This window comes from Arachis hypogaea, chromosome 17 (assembly GCF_003086295.3).
Source record: "Arachis hypogaea cultivar Tifrunner chromosome 17, arahy.Tifrunner.gnm2.J5K5, whole genome shotgun sequence".
Classification (NCBI taxonomy): Eukaryota; Viridiplantae; Streptophyta; class Magnoliopsida; order Fabales; family Fabaceae; genus Arachis; species Arachis hypogaea.
The window spans coordinates 96,770,920-96,785,919 of record NC_092052.1 but is presented as its reverse complement, the minus strand read 5'-3'; the positions used below and the strand labels follow the sequence as shown (position 1 = coordinate 96,785,919).

At 39.3% G+C, this 15,000-nt stretch overlaps 1 non-coding gene across 1 annotated transcript; it reads left to right on the top strand.

Annotated features, from left to right (window-relative positions):
• The first annotated feature begins 14,417 nt into the window (after nucleotides 1-14,417).
• On the top strand, nucleotides 14,418-14,525 carry LOC112767766 (small nucleolar RNA R71). The gene has a single exon (XR_003185206.1). It is a non-coding gene; the product is annotated as a small nucleolar RNA R71 (small nucleolar RNA).
• The last annotated feature ends 475 nt before the right edge of the window (nucleotides 14,526-15,000 follow it).

The following is a 15,000-nucleotide window of genomic DNA, read 5'->3' as shown; positions in this document are numbered from 1 at the left end:
TCTCAGTCAGGAAAATTCAAATGGTTATGAGCTTTTGATAATTAAAATATGAATAAAATAAAATAAGATAGAGATACTTATGTAATTCATTGGTGAGAATTTTAGATAAGCGTATGGAGATGCTTATTGCTTCTAAACCTCTGCTTTCCTATTGCTTTCATCCAATCAGGCGTACTCCTTTCCATGGCAAGCTTTATGTTGGGGGATCACCGTTGTCAATGGCTACCGTCCGTCCTCTCAGTGAAAATGGTCCAAATGCGCTGTCACTGCATGGCTAATCATCTGTCGATTCTCGATCATGTTGGAATAGGATCCATTGATCCTTTTGCGTCTGTCACTACGCCCAACACTCGCGAGTTTGAAGCTCGTCACAGTCATCCCTTCCCAAATCCTACTCGGAATACCATAGACAAGGTTTAGACTTTTCGGATCTCAGGAATGGCCGCCAATAATTCTAGCCTATACCACGAAGACTCTGATCGTGAAACCAGGAGGCTAAGAGATACACACTTAAGCTATTGCAGATAGAACAGAAGTGGTTGTCAGGCACGCGTTCATAGGTGAGAATGATGATGAGTGTCACGGATCATCACATTCATCAGGTTGAAGTGCAAGTGAATATCTTAGAATAAGAATAAGCTTGAATTGAATAGAAATAAACAATAGTACTTTGCATTAATTCATGAGGAACAGCAAAGCTCCACACCTTAATCTATGGGGTGTAGAAACTCCACCGTTGAAAATACAGGCATGGCCGAATGGTGATGAAGGTCTAGGCATAGCCGAATGGCCATCCCCCTAAATGTGATCAAGAGATCAAAATTGATACAAAGGTAATCTCAAAAATGATCAAAAGATGTGAAAATAAATCATTAAAAGTAGTTTTTATACTAAACTAGTAGCTAAGGTTACAGAAAATAAGTAACTAAGTGCAGATAGTGCAGAAATCTACTTTCGGGGCCCACTTGGTGTGTGTTTGGGCTGAGCATTGAAGCTTTCATGTGTAGAGACTTTTCTTGGAGTTAAACGCCAGGTTGCAGCCTATTTGTGGTGTTTAACTCTGGTTTGTAACCTGTTTCTGGCGTTTAACTTCAGAATAGGGCAGGAAGTTGGCGTTTGAACGCCAGTTTGCGTCATCAAAACTCGAGCAACGTATGGACTATTATATATTACTAGAAAGTCCTGGATGACTACTTTCCAAAGCAATTGAGATCGCGCCAATTGGGTTTCTGTAGCTCCAGAAATTCCATTTCGAGTGCAGGGAGGTCAGAATCCAACAACATCTGCAGTCCTTTTTCAGCCTCTGAATCAGATTTTTGCTCAGGTCCCTCAATTTCAGCCAGAAAATACCTAAAATCATAGAAAAACACACAAACTCATAGTGAAGTCCAGAAATATGAATTTTTCTTGAAAACTAATAAAAATATACTAAAAATTAACTGAATCATACTAAAAACTATGTAAAAACAATGCCAAAAAGTGAATAAATTATTCGCTCATCACAACACCAAACTTATTGTTGCTTGTCCCTAAGCAACTAAAAATTAAATAGGATAAAAAGAAGAGAATATACTATAAATTCCAAAATATCAATGAAACTTAGCTCCAATTAGATGAGCGGGACTAGTAGCTTTTTGCCTCTGAACAGTTTTGGCATCTCACTTTATCCTTTGAAGTTCAGAATGATTGGCATCTATAGGAACTCAGAATTCAGATAGTGTTATTGATTCTCCCAGTTCAGAATGTTGATTCTTAAATACAGCTACTTTATGAGTCTTGGCCATGGCCCTAAGCACTTTGTCTTCCAGTATTACCACCGGATACATAAATGCCACAGACACATAACTGGGTGAACCTTTTCAGATTGTGACTCAGCTTTGCTAGAGTCCCCAATTAGAGGTGTCCAGGGTTCTTAAGCACACTCTTTTTGCTTTGGATCATGACTTTAATCGCTCAGTCTCAAGATCTTCACTTGACACCTTCAGGCCACAAGCACATGGTTAGGGACAGCTTTGTTTAGCCGCTTAGGCCAGGATTTTATTCCTTTAGGCCCTCCTATCCATTAATGCTCAAAGCCTTGGATCCTTTTTACCCTTGCCTTTTAGTTTAAAGGGTTACTGGCTTTTTGCTCTTGCCTTTTGGTTTAAAGAGCTCTTGGCTTTTTCTGCTTGCTTTTTCTTTTTCTTTCTTTCTTTTTTTTTCTTTTATTTTCGCCATTTTTTTTCACAAGCCTTGTTTTTCACTGCTTTTTCTTGCTTCAACAATCAATTTTATGATTTTTAGATTATCAATAACATTTATCCTTTTTCATCATTCTTTTAAGAGCCAACAATTTTAACATTCATAAATAACAAATTCAAAAGACATATGCACTTTTTAAGCATTCATTCAAAAAACAAAAAGTACTGTCACCACATCAAAATAATTAAACTAATTTCAAGGATGAATTCAAAATTTATGTACTTCTTGTTCTTTTGTAATTAAAACATTTTTCATTTAAGGAAGGTGATGGATTCATAGGACATTCATAGCTTAAAAGCATAGACACTTAGACACTAGTGATAATGTAATAAAGGCACAAACATAAATAAACATAAAGCATAGTAAACGAAAAACAGAAAAATTAATAGACAAGGAGATTAAGGAACGGGTCCACCTTAGTGAGGGTAGCGTCTTCCTCCTCTTGAAGAACCAATGGTGCTCTTGAGCTCCTCTATGTCTCTTCCTTTCCTTTGTTGCTCCTCCCTCATAGCTCTTTGATCTTCTCTAATCTTATGGAGAATGATGGAGTGCTCTTGGTGCTCTACCCTTAGTTGTCCTGTGTTGGAACTTAATTCTCCTAGGGAGGTGTTAATTTACTCCCAATAGTTTTGTAGAGGAAAGTGCATCCCTTGAGGCATCTCAGAGATTTTATAATGAGGAATTTCCTCATGCTCTTATTGAGGTCAATGAGTGGGCTCTCTTGTTTGCTCCATCCTCTTTTTAGTGATGGGCTTGTCCTCTTCAATGAAGATGTCTCCCTCTATGACAACCCCAGCCGAATTACAGAGGTGACAAATGAGGTGAGGAAAGGCTAACCTTGCCAAAGTGGAGGACTTGTCAGCCACCTTGTAGAGTTCTTAAGGTATAATCTCATAAACTTCCACTTCCTCCCCAATCATGATACTATGGATCATGATGGCCCGATCCACAGTTACTTTAGATCGGTTGCTAGTAGGAATGATAGAGCGTTGGATAAACTCCAACCATCCTCCAGCCACAGGCTTAAGGTCATGCCTTCTCAATTGAACCGGCTTGCCTCTTGAGTTAATTTTCCATTGAGCTCCTTCCACACATATGTCCATGAGGACTTGGTCCAACCTTTGATCAAAGTTGACCCTTCTAGTGTAGGGGTGTGCATTTTCTTGCATCATTGGCACGTTGAACGCCAACCTTACATTTTCCAGAATGAAATCTAAGTATTTCCCCCGAACCATTGTAAGCCAATTCTTTAGGTTTGGGTTCATACTTTGATTATGGTTTCTAGTGATCCATGCATTTGCATAGAACTCTTGAACCATTAAGATTTCGACTTGTTGAATAGGATTGGATAGAACTTCCCAACATCTTCTTCTAATCTCTTGTCGGATCTTCAGATATTCGCCCTTTTTGAGCTTAAAAGGGACCTCAGAGATTACCTTTTTCTTGGCCACAACTTCATAGAAGTGGTCTTGATGGACCTTTGAGATGAACCTTTCCATCTCCCATGACTCAGAGGTGGAAGCAATTGCCTTCTCTTTCCTCTTTCTTGAGGTTTCTCTAGCCTTAGGTGCCATTAATGGTTATGGAAAAACAAAAAACAATGCTTTTACCACACCAAAATTAAAAGGTTTGCTCGTCCTCGAGCAAAAGAAGAAAGAAAGTAGTAGAGGAAGAAGAAGATGGAGGAGATGGAGGGAGATATGTGGTTCGGCCAAAGGGTAGAAGTAGTGGTTGTAATGTGTGAAAATGAAGGAGTGGTGAGGGATTTATATAGGGGTGGGGGGAAGGGTTAGGTTTCATGTATTAGGGTTGGGTTTGGGAGGGAAAGGATTTTGAATTTGGAGGTAGGTGGGGTTTTTGGGAAAGAGTGGATGGATGTGATTGGTGAAGAGGTGATGGATAAAGGTGATGGAGGTGATTGGTGAAGGGTATTTGCGGAAGAGTGTTATGAAAAGGTGTGAAGAAGAGAGAGAGAGAGAGGTGGGGTAGGTGGGGATCCTGTGGGGTTCACAGATCCTGAGGGGTCAAGGACTTATCATCCCTGCTCCATTTAGGCGTGTAAACGCCCTTAGAGTGCAATCCTGGCGTTTAACGCCAGACTGCTGCTTGTTTCTGGCGTTAAACGCCAAACTGTAGCCTGTTTCTGGCGTTAAACGCCAGACTGTAGCTTGTTTCTGGTGTTTAACGCCAGCTTGATGCTTCTTTCTGGCGTTAAACGCCAGTCTGATGCTTCTTACTGGCGTTTAAACGCCAGTAAGCTCTTCCTCCGGGGTGAGCTATTTTTAATGCTGTTTTTCATTCAGTTTTTGATTTTTCAGTTATTTTTGTGGCTTCACATGATCATCAACCTACAGAAAACATAAAATAACAATGGAAAATAAATAGACATAATTAAATAACATTGGGTTGCCTCCCAATAAGCGCTTCTTTAATGTCAATAGCTTGACAGTGAGCTCTCATGGAGCCTCACGATAATCAGAGCAGGGTTGGGGCCTCTCAACACCAAACTTCGAGTTTGGTTGTGGCCTCTCAACACTAAACTTAGAGTTTGGTTGTGGCCTCCCAACACCAAACTTAGAGTTTCAATGTGGGGGTTTTGTTTGACTTTGTATTGAGAGAAGCTTTTCATGCTTCCTCTCCATGGTTACAGAGGGAGAACCTTGAGCCTTGGATACAAGGTAGTCCTCATTCAACTTAAGGACCAACTCTCCTCTGTTAACATCAATCACAGCTTTTGCTATGGCTAGGAAGGGTCTGCCAAGGATGATGGATTCATCCTCATCCTTCCTAGTGTCTAGGATTATGAAATCAGCAGGGGTGTAAAGGCCTTCAACCTTTACTAGCACGTCCTCTACTAGTCCATAAGCCTGTTTCATTGATTTGTCTGCCGTCTCTAGTGAGATTCTTGTAAATTGTACCTCAAAGATTCCCAGTTTTTCCATTACAGAAAGTGGCATGAGGTTTATCCCTGACCCCCAGGTCACATAGAGCCTTCTCAAAGGTCATGGTTCCTATGGTACAAAGTATGAAGAATTTTTTGGGATCTGGTTTCTTCTGAGGTAATGTCTGCCTCATTAATGCATTCAGTTCATTGGTAAACAAGGGGAGTTCATCCTCCCAAGTCTCATTACCAAATAACTTGGCATTCAGCTTCATGATTTGATGTCAGGTCATCTTGGCTAGTTTTACTAGCCATTTTTTGTATGCTTTAGGGTGGTTTCATGCATTTTTCTAGGAAATGAGCAAGTATTTGGATGAAAATGCATTCACACTATGATTCAAGCAAACATTGTGAATTTTGAATGATTTCATGAGAATTATGCATGAATTGAATGATAAATTGGATGATGCATGATCCCATGATTAAGAGCAAGACTTTGATACACTTTGTTTGATTGATTTCAGGTAACAAGAAGCAGAGAAGAGCCACGTTAGTGGCTACGTTAGTACCACTAACTTGGCCACTAACGTGGAAGGAAGGAAAGTTGGAACGTTAGTGGGAACGTTAATGGCATCAACTTTAAAGAAGGAGCAGCGTTAGTGGCAAAAGTGAGTGCCAATAATGCTAGCGAACGTGCAAGAAGACCCACGTTAGTCTCAACGATAGTTACATTAACGTAGGAACTAACGTGGAAGGAAAGGGAGATGCCAACATTAGCGGAAAAGGTGATCTCCACTAACGTTTGCGAAGCAAAAAGACCCACGTTAGCTTCCACGTTAACTACATTAACGTGGGAACTAACGTGGAAGGAAAGGGAGATGCCAAAGTTAGTGGAAAAGGTGATCTCCACTAACATTTGCGAAGCAAAAAGACCCACGTTAGCTTCCACGTTAACTACATTAACGTGGTAGTTAACGTGGGCAAAAGTCTCACCCAGCAGCCTGACCATGCCTTCTTCAAACAAGTATATTTGAGCCACAATGCTCAAAATGAGTTGATTCCAGTGGCATTGGAAAGTAGGATTCCAGAGATTTCAAAGCATATATGGCACTACATGGTGGACACTAAATTTGAGGGAGAAAACCTGCCCCGAAAGTGCAAAGATGAACATGGTAGCAACCTGTAGTAAGGCCAGCTGACCTCTTCACCTTCCAAGAAGTATAACTTGAGTTGTAGAGCTCCAAATGATGTGCTTCTAATGGCGTTGGAAAGTAGACATCCAGGGATTTTCAACAATATATAATAGTATGGGGTGGACATTAATTCGAGCTTTAGAAACTGGCAATTTTCAGCCCCTGATCACGGACGTTATTGGCACTCACGTTTGCCAATAACGCCAGCCACTATGCCAGCAACCCTATCCCCTTCAAAAGAGCATAACTTGAGTTACAGAGGTTCAATTGAGGTGATTCTAGTTGCGTTGGAAAGCTGACATTGAGAGCTTTCCAACGATATATATTACTTTATAGTGGGCATGAAATTAGAGCACAAACCAGAGGCATCTTTTAAGCCCCAAAAATACCAACTGGGTAGCAAGTGTGACGTTAGCCACACTAACTTCAGCACAAACGCCACACTTGTAGCGTTAGTGTGGCTAACGTTAGCACTGACATTAGCACCTGGACCTCAACTTGATTCTCTTTCAAGGACCACCCAACCTCAAGGAAGCAAGCCCACAAGTGTCAACCAACCAAGGCCATAAGAAGCATCTAGAATAGGAATTTTCATTTAATTGTAAATTTGTTTTAATTTTATTTTGTAATTTAGGAGAGCCTATATAAGGGCCTTAGCTTTTACATTCAACGGACATTCGGGAATGGGGGATTGAAGAGGGGTCTTCGGACTCCCTCCCCTCACACACTTTTCCTTCTCTTTCTTTTCTTTGTCCTTTTCATTTATGAATTTTGAAGTTTCAATTTCAGTTTTAATCTTCATCGTTACTTTTCTGCACTTTCTTTCTTTTCTATTTTAGGTAGAGCAATGATCAACTAACTCTTTTCATTGGGTTAGGGAGCACTGTTGTAATTTGATGGATCAATATTATTTTTCATTATTCTTCTTCTATCTTTTCTGTTGATTTTACTAGAAAGCTTTCAATCTTCATCCAATTGGGTAGTTATCTTGGAAAAGAAGCTATTCATACTTGGATCTCTTCTGAACTTTGGAAGAGGAATGAAGAGATCATGCTAGAAATGATTTCTCATGTTGGACCAAATTGGGGTTGGATGGGTATGTGACTATAACCCTACCAACACTTGATTTGGGAAAGCATGTGGTATAATCAGTGACCATACTTCATCTCTTCTCATGAGCAATTGACCAAGGAATTGGCTATTGATCAAGATTTGAGAGATTAAATTTCAAGGAATTGTAATCCGATCACTTAAGATTGCCAAGGAGATCAATGAATACATTGATTGAGGAAGAGAAGAGAATGAACTTGATCCGGAGGACTGCAATATCTCTTGATCCCAATGTTCATTTTATTTTTAGTTCTTACATTTACTTTTCTTGCCATTTTACTTTTATGCACTTTATTGCTTTCTTTACTTTTGTGCCATTTACATTTCCTGTTGCTTATCACTCCAATATGAATCGTCTGACTAGGATAATTAATCAACCATTGATTGCTTAATCCGTTAATCTCTGTGGGATTCGACCTCACTCTTTTGTGAGTTATTACTTGACGACAATTCGGATACTTTCTGAAGGGAGATTTGTTGAGAGACAAGTTTCCGTGCTATCAAGTTTATGGCGCCGTTGCTGGGGATAAATTGTGATTAACAAACTACCGGTTGATTGATTTACTAGATTAGACACTTTTCTTTTGTCTTTGTTTTCTTTTGTTACTTTATTTTCTTTTGCTAACTAACTGTTTGTGATATTGCCTCACTGGAAATTTCCTCATCTGTGATAATGGAGATTCCAATTTCTTTTGGTGATTATTGTTTGAGACAAAGCTTTCTGCAGGAAAGAAAGGAGCATCCATCATATTTTAGTCAATCAAACTTCATGGGAAACTCTCCACCACCACAGAATGATTCACTTTACTATGCTCATGGTGGGTGGAAGTATCAAGAACATGAAATGGGGTACTTTCCCCAGCCACAAAATGGTCCATATTTTGGTGAAATTGATCACTACTCAAGTTGTGGCTGGGAAGATCAAAATCAAAGAGATTTCACTCATTCATACCCCATTCAACAAGAGCCATCACCTCTCAATTATCCAACCTCACCTCCAAGTTTTACATGCCTAAATTCTTCATCATTTGAGTATGCCTCAGCACAAAAGTCTATCCCAAATCCATACAATTCATTTCACTATCCACAAAACTCAATCCACTACCCACAAGAATCATACCACTTTCAGAACACACAACCACAAAACAACCAATTCCATTCACAAGCCAACCCCGACCAACCATTACAACCTACCCAACCTCCTTTAGATAGACTTGCTAGGATGGAACTCATCATGGAAGAACTCAAAAAAAGTAGAGAAGAAGAGATACTCACTAGGATAGAACTCCTCCTTGAAGAAATAATAAAGACAAACGAAGAGGAGAAAATAGCAAAAAGGGACCATGAAGAAAAATTGAGGCAGAATGCACAACTCTATTCTGAAGAACAATTCATTGAAGAGATGAGATTACAAAGAGAGACCACTTCACTCTCTCCAGAAATAGAGGAGTTCATTCAAAGGTCAAGAACAAGGGAGGAATCAGAAGAACAAGAAAAAGAGGCAGTCATACCAAGTGAGATTCATATGAAGAAGAAGGAGGCTGTGAGAGTATATAAGCCCAAAGCTCCATACCCACAGAGGCTACTAAGGGTGACAAAGGAACATGCAAACTCACTCCCAAAAGGCTCAATGCAACATCATGCAGAAGAAAGGGAGGAAGTCAATCAAGGGAGTCCACACTACTCCAATAAAATAGAGAGTTGCATAAAGAATGAGTTCATTGAACCACCAATTCAAGAAGCTCTTGATGAAGAGGATGCTCCAACCATCATACAACACCCAAGTACTGAAATCAAGGTGGTGAAGGCAATCAACATGAGCACTAAAAAGAGGATGGTGACCAAGAAAAGAAGGACAATATCCAAGAAAATGAAAAGGTCAACTAAAAGCCAGCCCACCCCTACCCCAACAAGCAAGTTTATACAAGCTAACAACAAAAGAAAGCTTGCTGGGGAGAGGCACCCAAAACAAGGGGCATTAACTGGCTCCTCTTTCCTCTTGAGGTCATTCCTCTTAACAAACTGGAAGAAGAGGAAGAAACTCATGAACAACATGTCAAGCTAACGACATTAAAAGAACACTTGTTGGGAGGCAACCCAACCGTAGGTAACATTTTCTTTCCTTACATAGTTTACTTTCAATCATTTGACATATGATTGCATTCTATGTTTGGTGTTGCCATGCAACAAAATGATTTTCAATCTTCACTAGGTATTTGCATCATTCTAAAATGACAGTGTCACACTAAGTTTGGTGTTGCCACTTAACTTTCATGCAAAGTACCATGCCAACACTACTTATTAATGCAATTAAAATGTCTCTATTTGTATCTATTGTGCCTTTATTGTATCCTTAATCTTGCTTGCCGAAACACATGCATACTCACACTTCATTCTAAGACATTCATGATCCATCATAGACTCCATCATCACTGTTTTAATTGTTGCTTGAGTATAAGCAATCAATCTAAGTTTGGTGTGGGAAGGGGAAGAATAGGAGGAAAAGGGCAACAACAATGAAGATGAACTACAAGGTGGTAAAGTTCCTTTTTCCTCTTACTTATCTCCAGCACTTTAAATTGCATGATTGTCCTCTATTTTCTTTGTATGCATGTATGATTACTCCTTGTGAATAAGCATAATTTGATATATGATTTGTAACATGTTGCTATGATATCATGATTATCATCTTGAATTTTACTTGCACCCAATATCTCTAAGAATGTAACAAAGAAATTATTCTTTTGAAAGGAAAATGTTGAAGAACTTTATAAATATTAGGGCAAGAAAAGATTAAGAGGAGTGGAGGTTCTGATTGTATGATTGTGTATTGAGGTTGCATGTTTGTGAAAACTTGCATGGGAGCTCATAGACAGGAAATGAAGTTTAGAGAAGTATTATGGAATTTCTCAAACATCTATTGATCCAAGAAGCAGTAACAAAAGAAAACAAAAGAAAAACAAAAACAAAAAACAAGCCCAAGGCTCTGAGCATCAATTACTAGGAAGAAGAAGAAAGAAACAAGAACTCAAAGAGTTATTGTCCTAGTTAAATGCTTGTGGTGGATTTGTATCAAAGAGAGAGGCTTGAGCAAGTAAATCCTAAGGGGTGCTTCAACATCTAATACCTTAGACCAACTGGTTTGGGAGTATTGATTGAAAGCTTATGTTAAAAAGCCGATTTGATACATGACACCTAGAGTCGAGGCCAAATTCCAAAAAAGAAAGAAAAATACTAGAAAATAAGTGCTGCTTCAAGGTGACAATCTATAAAGAGATTTTCATAATATCATTTGAATGAAAGTTCTAAGATCTAAGACTTCCAAAATGTAAGGACTAATGAGCATTGGAATCCTTGCATAAGCATACAAATTAGAGTTCACCCCATTGCCACTTATTCACTTCACCCACTAAGGCATCATAAGCAATTCTTCAATACATTTCAATTAAGAGAATTCTTTGTGCATAGTTCTTTTCTTGCTTGGGGACAAGCAAGATTTAAGTTTGGTGTTGTGATGCCAGGGCATCTTGGCTAGTCTTACTAGCCATTTTTTGTATGCTTTAGGGTGGTTTCATGAATTTTTCTAGGAAATGAGCAAGTATTTGGATGAAAATGCATTCACACTATGATTCAAGCAAACATTGTGAAATTTGAATGATTTCATGAGAATTATGCATGAATTGAATGATAAAATGGATGATGCATGATCCCATAATTAAGAGCAAGACTTTGATGCACTTTGTTTGATTGATTTCAGGTAACAAGAAGCAGAGAAGAGCCACGTTAGTGGCTACGTTAGTACCACTAACATGGCCACTAAAGTGGAAGGAAGGAAAGTTGGAACGTTAGTGGGAACGTTAATGGCATCAACTTTGAAGAAGGAGCAGCGTTAGTGGCAAAAGTGAATGCCAATAACGCTAGCGAAGGTGCAAGAAGACCCACGTTAGTCTCAACGTTAGTTACATTAACGTAGGAACTAACGTGGAAGGAAAGGGAGATGCCAACGTTAGTGGAAAAGTTGATCTCCACTAACGTTTGTGAAGCAAAAAGACCCACGTTAGCTTCCATGTTAACTACATTAACGTGGGAACTAACGTGGAAGAAAAGGGAGATGCCAAAGTTAGTGGAAAAGGTGATCTCCACTAGCGTTTCCGAAGCAAAAAGACCCACGTTAGCTTCCACATTAACTACATTAACGTGGTAGTTAACGTGGGCAAAAGTCTCACCCAGCAGCCTGACCATGCCTTCTTCAAACAAGAATAACTTGAGCCACAAAGCTCCAAATGAGGTGATTCCAGTGGCATTGGAAAGTAGGATTCCAGAGCTTTCAAAGCATATATGGAACTATATGGTGGACACTAAATTTGAAGGAGAAAACCTGCCCCGAAAGTGCAAAGATGAACATGGTATCAACCTGTAGTAAGGCCAGCTGACCTCTTCACCTTCCAAGAAGTATAACTCGAGTTGTAGAGCTCCAAATGATGTGCTTTCAAAGGCGTTGGAAAGTAGACATCCAGGGCTTTCCAACAATATATAAAAGTATGGGGTGGACATTAAGTCGAGCTTCAGAAACTGGCAATTTTTAGCCAATAATGCGAGCCACTATGCCAGCAACCCTGTCCCTTTCAAAAGAGCATAACTTAAGTTACAGATGTCCAATTGAGGTGATTCTAGTTGTGTTAGAAAGCTGACATTCAGAACGTTTCAACGATATATAATACTCTATAGTTGGTATGAAATTGGAGCACAAACCAGAGGCATCTTTTAAGCCCCAAAAACACCAACTAGGTAGCAAGTGTGACGTTAGCCACACTAACTTCAGCACAAACGCCACACTTGTAGCATTAGTGTGGCTAACGTTAGCACTGACATTAGCACCTGGACCTCAACTTGATTCTCTTTCAAGGACCACCCAACCTCAAGGAAGCAAGCCCACAAGTGTCAACCAATCAAGGCCACAAGAAGCATCTAGAATAGGAATTTTCATTTAATTGTAAATTGCTTTTAATTTCATTTTGTAATTTAGGAGAGCCTATATAAGGGCCTTAGCTTTTACATTCAACGGACATTCGGGAATGGGGGATTGAAGAGGGGTCTTCGGACTCCCTCCCCTCACACACTTTTCCTTCTCTTTCTTTTCTTTGTACTTTTCATTTATGAATTTTGAAGTTTCAATTTCAGTTTTAATCTTCATCGTTACTTTTCTGCACTTTCTTTCTTTTCTATTTTGGGTAGAGCAATGATCAACTAACTCTTTTCATTGGGTTAGGGTGCTCTGTTGTAATTTGATGGATCAATATTAGTTTTCATTATTCTTCCTCTATCTTTTCTCTTGATTTTACTAGAAAGCTTTCAATCTTCATCCAATTGGGTAGTTATCTTGGAAAAGAAGCTATTCATACTTGGATCTCTTTGGAACCTTGGAAGAGGAATGAAGAGATCATGCTAGAAATGCTTTCTCATGTTGGACCAAATTGGGGTTGGATGGGTATGTGACTATAACCCTACCAACACTTGATTTGGGAAAGCATCTGGTATAATCAGTGACCATACTTCATCTCTTCTCATGAGCAATTGACCAAGGAATTGGCTATTGATCAAGATTTGAGAGATTGAATTACAAGGAATTGTAATTCGATCACTTAAGATTTCCAAGGAGATCAATGAACGCAATTATTGAGGAAGAGATGAGAATGAACTTGATCCGGAGGATTGCAATATCTCTTGATCCCAATGTTCATTTTATTTTTAGTTCTTACATTTACTTTTCTGCACTTTATTGCTTTCTTTACTTTTGTGCCATTTATAGATCCTGTTGCTTATCAATCCAATATGAATCGTCTGACTAGGATAATTAATCAACCTTTGATTGCTTAATCTGTTAATCTCTGTGGGATTCGACCTCACTCTTTTGTGAGTTATTACTTGACGACAATTCGGTATACTTGCCGAAGGGAGATTTGTTGAGAGTCAAGTTTCCGTGCTATCATGATTGTTCCTAGATATTTAGTAACTTGCTCTTCAGTGATGTCTTTATCCTTTTCAGAGGAAGAATATTCTTCAGAGCTCATGAATGGCAGAAGGAAGTTCAATGGAATCTCTATGGTCTCTATATGAGCCTCAGATTCTTTTGGATCCTCAAAGGAAAACTCCTTTCTGTCAAGAGGATGTCCCATGGGGCTTTTCTCACTGGGACTGACGTCCTTCTCACTCTCTCCAAGTTCGGCCATGGTGGTCATGGTTATGGCCTTGCACTCTCTCTTGGGATTTTCTTCTGTATTGCTTGGGAGAGTACTGGGAGGAGTTTGAGTAATCTTCTTACTCAGCTGACCCACCTGTGCCTCTAAATTTCTAATGGAGGACCTTGTTTCATTTATGAAACCTAGTGTGGTCTTGGATAGAACAGAGACTATGGTTGCCATGCCAGAATGGCTCTGTTTATAATTCTCTGTTTGTTGCTGAGTAGATAATGGAAAAGGTTTGCTATTGCTAAACCTATTTCTTCCACCATTATTATTGAAGCCTTGTTGAGGCTTCTGTTGGTCCTTCCATGAAAAATTTGGATGATTTCTCCATGAAAGATTATAGGTGTTTCCATAGGGTTCTCCCATGTAATTCACCTCTACCATTGCTGGGTTCTCAGGATGATAAGCTTCTTCTTCAGATGATGCTTCTTTAGTACTGTTGGATGCAGCTTGCAATCCATTCAGACTCTGAAAAATCATATTGACTTGCTGAGTCAATATTTTGTTCTGAGCCAATATGGCATTCAGAGTATCAATTTCAAGAACTCCCTTCTTCTGAAGCGTCCCATTGTTCACCGAATTCCTGTCAGAGGTGTACATGAACTGGTTATTTGCAACCATTTCAATGAGTTCCTGAGCTTCTGTAGGAGTTTTCAGATGAAGAGATCCTCCTGCAGAATGATCCAATGACATTTTTGACAACTCAGATAGACCATCATAGAATATACATATGATGCTCCATTCTGGAAGCATGTCAGTAGGACATCTTTTGATCAATTACTTATATCTTTCCCAAGCTTCATAGAGGGACCCACCTTCCTTCTGTCTGAAGGTTTGGATTTCCACTCTAAGCTTGCTCATCTTTTGAGGTGGAAAGAATTTGGCCAGGAAAGCACTGACTAGCTTTTCCCAAGAGTTCAGGCTTTCCTTAGGTTGTGAATCCAACCATGTTCTAGCTCTGTCTCTTACAGAAAAAGGGAAAAGTATAAGCCTGTAGACCTCGGGATCAACTCCATTGGTCTTGACAGTGTCACAGATTTGCAAGAATTTAGGTAAGAACTGATGAGGTTCTTCCAATGGAAGTCCATGAAACTTGCAATTCTATTGCATTAGAGAAACTAATTGAGGCTTAAGCTCAAAGATGTTTGCTCCAATGGCAGGAAATGAGATACTTCTTCCATAGAAGTCAAAAGAGGGTGCAATGAAGTCACCAAGCATCTTCCTTACATTGTTGGCATTGTCATTGGGTTCGGCCATGTCTCCTTTTTTTTCGAAAATTTCTGTTGGGTCCTTGATAAACCCATATTTTATGATATATTTTGTGCTCAAT